The sequence below is a fragment of the Oratosquilla oratoria genome, chromosome 35 (assembly GCF_046742065.1).
Source record: "Oratosquilla oratoria isolate Oo_2021 chromosome 35, ASM4674206v1, whole genome shotgun sequence".
Taxonomy (NCBI): Eukaryota; Metazoa; Arthropoda; class Malacostraca; order Stomatopoda; family Squillidae; genus Oratosquilla; species Oratosquilla oratoria.
The window spans coordinates 45,592,021-45,598,020 of NC_134811.1; positions in this window are offsets into that span (position 1 = coordinate 45,592,021).

Sequence of the window (6,000 nt, forward strand, 5' to 3'; positions counted from 1 at the left end):
TCAACCTCTAACTCACAAAACACACGACAACCAAATAATAATGAACCCTTCCCCCCTGGAAATATTATATACTGTAAATAACATATAGCTAGTAATTAAGAACATGATATTTTATTTGCGGGAAACCAAACATTCCCATTAAAAACCCATATTAATACATTTACCAGCACCTCCTATTTTTACTGTGTCAGCACTTCCGATGAACAAAAAGTAGATGCTCCAGAGCAGGACCAGTCGGTCCGATGATACGTACAGAGACATTAAAAAGTGCATTGTGGCATAGAAACAAGAAGTGATTGACATTGTGTAAAACCATAGAAGAAATTGTGAACCAGTAAACTTATTTAATAAAAGAAAAAGATGTTACATTGAGTTTGGTGTCGCCGCCTTAAGTTCTGTGTTATGTATTTACTCAACACCAGTTGGGGATACATTTAATGGCGGCAGCGGTGTTCGCTCCCACGTCTCAAGAGAAGAAAACCGAATAAAATCGTCAGCCATTCAAGCCACGCCTACCAGAAGAAAGGATGTCAAGGCCTCCTCACCGCAAAGATCTCGTCACACACACACACCCCTCTACACCATCCTCCACCAACCTCTCCCTTCGAGACGTCGATACCAACTCAAACCATCACAGTCTTCGATTCGGTGGTGAAATTTAAATTTCAAACCACCTGGTGGCAGTGAGCTCCCAACAAGATATCCCCTATCAACAATAACAAGTTCTGACTGCCCTCCAAGAGCCTCTTCTCTCTACACAGCGCCGTGTCCAGTCACTTCCCTTCACTCCGTCCTCACCCGAGAACGATACGTGCTGACGCACCTACACCACACGACTTTAGTCAAGACCCAGTGCACTATACGTACGTCATCATCACCGACTCCAAATTATCTAACCACTTCTAAACAAGGTAAATAATATATCAACCCCTCACAATACTTGATAATATTGATAATCCACCAATAACCAATCAAAACCAACCCCCCTGATACTGCCTTCTCTCCCTTTTTACGAGAACGTCAACAACCACCTCCCCCGCAAGCTTCCTCACCTGGAGGTAATTGCACACCACTGAACTCTTATAACTACCAACTATCCTACTACCAAGGAGACCTTCCCAAATCGTCGTACGTAAGGACAAACAAGTCTACGGGCCGCCACAGCCACACCTGACGGACCTGCACATACGTCGATACACCTAAACCCAATCATACCTTTCAAGGTATTCTAATGTTCATCATATAGACAATCTTGTAAGATTCACTTTAACCTTCATATCACCAATAATTAACGATAGCTTAACTCCATTTTTCCTTCTTTGATTAATAATTCAGTCTCTAGTGATTTAATAATTCAAACAAAAATATAATTTTACAAAACTAAGTTACATAAGTAAGTTAAAAACATTTTTGCATACTTCTATCTTGTACCTTTCCAATTTATTATTTAGAATAATATATTTTCAACTTTTACAACAACCTGTATAATCACATTACTTTTTTCTTGCCAATATCAAATATTACCTTTTTCTTCCCAATATCATATATGCCCATTTATATTGTATATCTTTTTACCTTTTACAATAACTTATATATATTTTTAACTATATGTAATTACATTTTTTGTTGCAATTATACCATTGTATACCCATTGAAACCCTATACCCCCCTCTTATCTAACCATAACATACTACCCCTTAGATAATGTATACCAAATATTTCTAATTTAACTATTTCAACTTAGACCTCCTATCTCACCTAACTACTTTATATATATGTTAAGTCATACATGCATCTCTAGTTAGACACTAACATGGCTACAGGTACGAGAGCCAAGGTCAGAAATTTACTTCAAGGAATTCTTTCCTCATCTAAAGAAGATAAACCCTCTCAAGACCAAGACCATGACACGACTAAGGCAGATTCTCAAATACCTCCTGAGGAATACTATGACCACATACCCCTTCATCATGACCACTCACGAGAAGACCCTTTTAACCCTTTCCAACTACAACACTTGCCCAACCCCCTCCCTCACTCCACACCAAAACTTCAAGTTACCCCTCAACTAGATCATCAACAACAACCCCCGCACACTCCATCACAACCCCAAATTCCCCCCCACCTAGACCCTCAACAACAACCCCCCCACACCTCTCCGCAACCCCAAATTCCCTCTCATGTCGACCCTCACCAACTAAACCCTCAACAACCCCCCCCCACACCCCAACCCCCTGATTCCCCTGCAACAACCCCTAATCCCCACAAACCATGCATACGAGAACTTTGCCTTCCCTTCTCCCAACTTCCCATCTGGTCAACCCACCTCCACACCACACCCCCAACCACCACCTAACCTTGCCCCAAACCCATCACAACATCCTAACCCACAACTTCAACCTACAATAATTAATAACTACCAAACCATTACCCCTCTAACCGAAATTCCAACCTTCTCTCAAGCTAGCGGACTCTCCATCACAGACTTCCTGACAGCATGTGATCTTTTCTTTTCAAAAAACACAAACTACTCTGACTTAGATAAGATAAATCTATGCCGCCAGAAAATAGAAGCATCGGACAAACATAGGTCCACGGCTCGGATGCTAGATAGTTTGATAGCCACAGGGATCACATATAGCAATTATAAGCAACATCTGTTAAATGTCTTTCAAAGCAAACAAACAAATAACATTAGTTTTATCCTCACATTTCTAAATAATACTAGAGTTAAAAAACAAAGCAACGTTAAAGATAATGTTGCAAACACAATTAAAGAAATTAGGGAAAATCTGTACAACAATAGCCCATGGACTTACACAGACACCATCACAGGTAAAAAGGTAATGACCTTGGAAAACCTATGCTCATTACTAGAGATAGGTCTCTATCTTTCCCAACTCCCTCCAAAGTGCCAAAGAGAAGCCGCAAAAAGGGATTTAAACACTAGTAACCCATTAGCTTATACTTACATCTTAGACATCACCAACGCTTGCAACATCTCCCTCTCTGACCAGCACCATTTTGCTAGACTAAATAGCCTTCAATCACAACAGCCCCCTAGCCCCAATCTAGCGCAACCATCTAACTGGTGTTCCTACCATCTTTCAACAAGTCACAACACCAGAGACTGCATACAGAAACAACAAATGCAAGCACAACACCGCGCCACCCCTTGCTCAGTTCATGGAACTACTTCCCACACTGATTCTCAGTGTAGAGCGCAACAATACCAACACCCACAGGTACAACACCGCGCTACCCCTTGCTCAATTCATGGTACCTCCCACACTGATTCCCAATGTAGAGCTCAACAGCAAACCAAACAACTCCCACCCACCCCTAGACCACCCACCATGTCAAAACCAACACAACCAGGCAAATACTGCAACCTACACAAAACCACAACTCACTCCAACGAAGAGTGTTCTCAACAAAAATCACAACCACAACCACATCAGAGAACAAACAAACAAGTCACCACACCTCGACAAACACCTTCCTCCCACACAACACATACAACTCAACACCGATTGGGGGAACGTGCACCAGCCTCACGCACCAGACCACCATAGGAACATCCGACACACCACACAACTATATCACCCTAAAGGTGAAATTAGATCAAATTACTGTTGACATGATGGTTGACACAGGAACAAACCTAAACCTCATCCCCAGAGCTCTCTACCAAGCACTAAATGACCCACCCCAAATCCAGTATTCAAATACGGAAGGTCTATTGATAGAAGGATCTACCATATCACTTCACGATATGATTGATTTAAACATAGAGGTAAACAATTCCCAAGTAGGTTTCACATCCTTCCACTTAGCTGATGAACGGAGTCTCGACCAACAAGGTATAATAGGTTTAAAGTCCCTACGAGACTGGAAGTCCATTATTAACTTAGATACCAACAAAATCTCCTTCCGAGATGAAAGTAATGAGTCAACCCTTCCTGAAACACCCGACCCAGACACACAACCTCTTTCATATCTATCTAGCTTAAATAAACCCTCTCCAACTAAGAGCTACTCATTCCGTCCACCACCTTATGTCACCTCAAAAGCACTGATGTCTAACAGTCATCATACCCCCTAGACATTCTATAACAGTTCCACTATACATACCCGGAGCAATAGAACACCAGGATGTCATAATTGACCCAGATACGTCAAGAATAGATAACATAACCTTGGAATCCTCCTGGGATATAATATCAGAAAATAAACACACCCTAGCTATGTTAACAAATCTCTCCGATCAACACCGCAAAATCAGGAAGAACACAAACATTTGTTCAGTCCATCTCCATAATTCCCCAATCCAGGAACCACTCCCACAACATATCAACACTGTATGACCACCACAAACTCTCACCCCTATCCACCCCAACCAAATCACAACATCAGCAAACGGAGAGATGAATGACAAGCTACTGACCCTCCTACAAAGGAATAGATCGGCTATCGCCTTAGAAGGCGAACCCTTAGGCAAATGTGATATAATCAAACATCACATCCAAATTCCCCCCAAACCCCCCCCCCTCATACACCCCCGCTTACCGCATACCCCACAGTAGGAAAACACAAGTCAACAACAGTGTACACGAGATGTTACACCAAGGCGTAATTTCTCACTCCCAAAGTCCGTGGAACAGTCCCCTCTTCCTAGTCCCAAAGAAAGACGGAACTTTACGCCCTGTTGTTGACTTTAGGAAAGTCAACAACCTAACTCAATCTGACCCACACCCCCTCCCCGCCATGCAAGATGTCTTACAAACCATCGGTATTGGAAATTCAGTTTTTTCCACAATTGACCTTAAGTCAGCCTTCTGGCAGGTCGAGCTCACCGATGAATCTAAACCCGTAACTGCATTCTCCACTGACAAGGGACATTTCCATTTCGAGCGTATGCCCTTTGGCCTTAAGAATGCCCCCTCAACCCAACAAAGGTTGATGACCCGCATTTTCAGCGACATGATAGGAATCTCATTATTCGTCTACTTAGACGACCTCATCATCTATAGTCCCACACAAACTGACCACCTTCACACACTAGAGATTGTCCTAAAAAGACTCAAAAACACAGGATTGAAAATCCAACTAGGAAAGTGTAAATTCCTACAGACGGAACTCACCTTCCTAGGCCATAAGGTAGATAGCCAAGGCATCCATACCACCACAGATAAGATAGATGCCATAAACAATTTCCCAACCCCCAGAAACGCAGATGAAACTAGAAGTTTCGTAGGACTAGCATCTTACTACAGACATTTCATACACAAATTTGCAGAAATTGCATCCCCTCTCACCAAATTCACAAGAAAAGGCGAGCCTTTCAAATGGTCTGAAGAGGAACAGACAAGTTTCAACACCCTTAAACATGCTCTTACCACAGCCCCTGTCCTTACCTTTCCTGACATGAAGAAAGAATTCCTTCTTTACACCGACGCCTCCTCTAAAGGAATAGGCGCAGTCTTACAGCAAAAAGCTGAAAACGGGAAAGAGCACCCCATAGCCTACGCAAGTAGAGTACTGAATAAGCCTGAAAGTAACTATTCAACTACCCACAAAGAAGGACTTGCATTGATATGGGGCTTGAAACATTCTAAATACCTTATACTAGGGTATAAGATCACAATCTTTACAGACCATCAACCCCTAGTCTACCTCTTTAACACTAAAGACTTACATGGCAGAATTGCAAGGTGGAAAACCACCCTATTGGAGTTCGATCCAAAGATAACATATCTAGCGGGAAAAGCTAACATAGTAGCTGACTCTTTAAGCAGACAAACTCACGTCTCATCACTAACACAAACAACATGCATTCCGATGCAAGAACTTAGAGATGAAACAGACAATGACCCGACATGGTCTCAAATAAAACAGCATCTCCTTTCAAGAACTCCCTTACACTCCCGACCACCTGTCCCTATAGACGAACTCAAACTGGTCGACGGAATCATAAGGAGAACCACTAATGACAGGGAA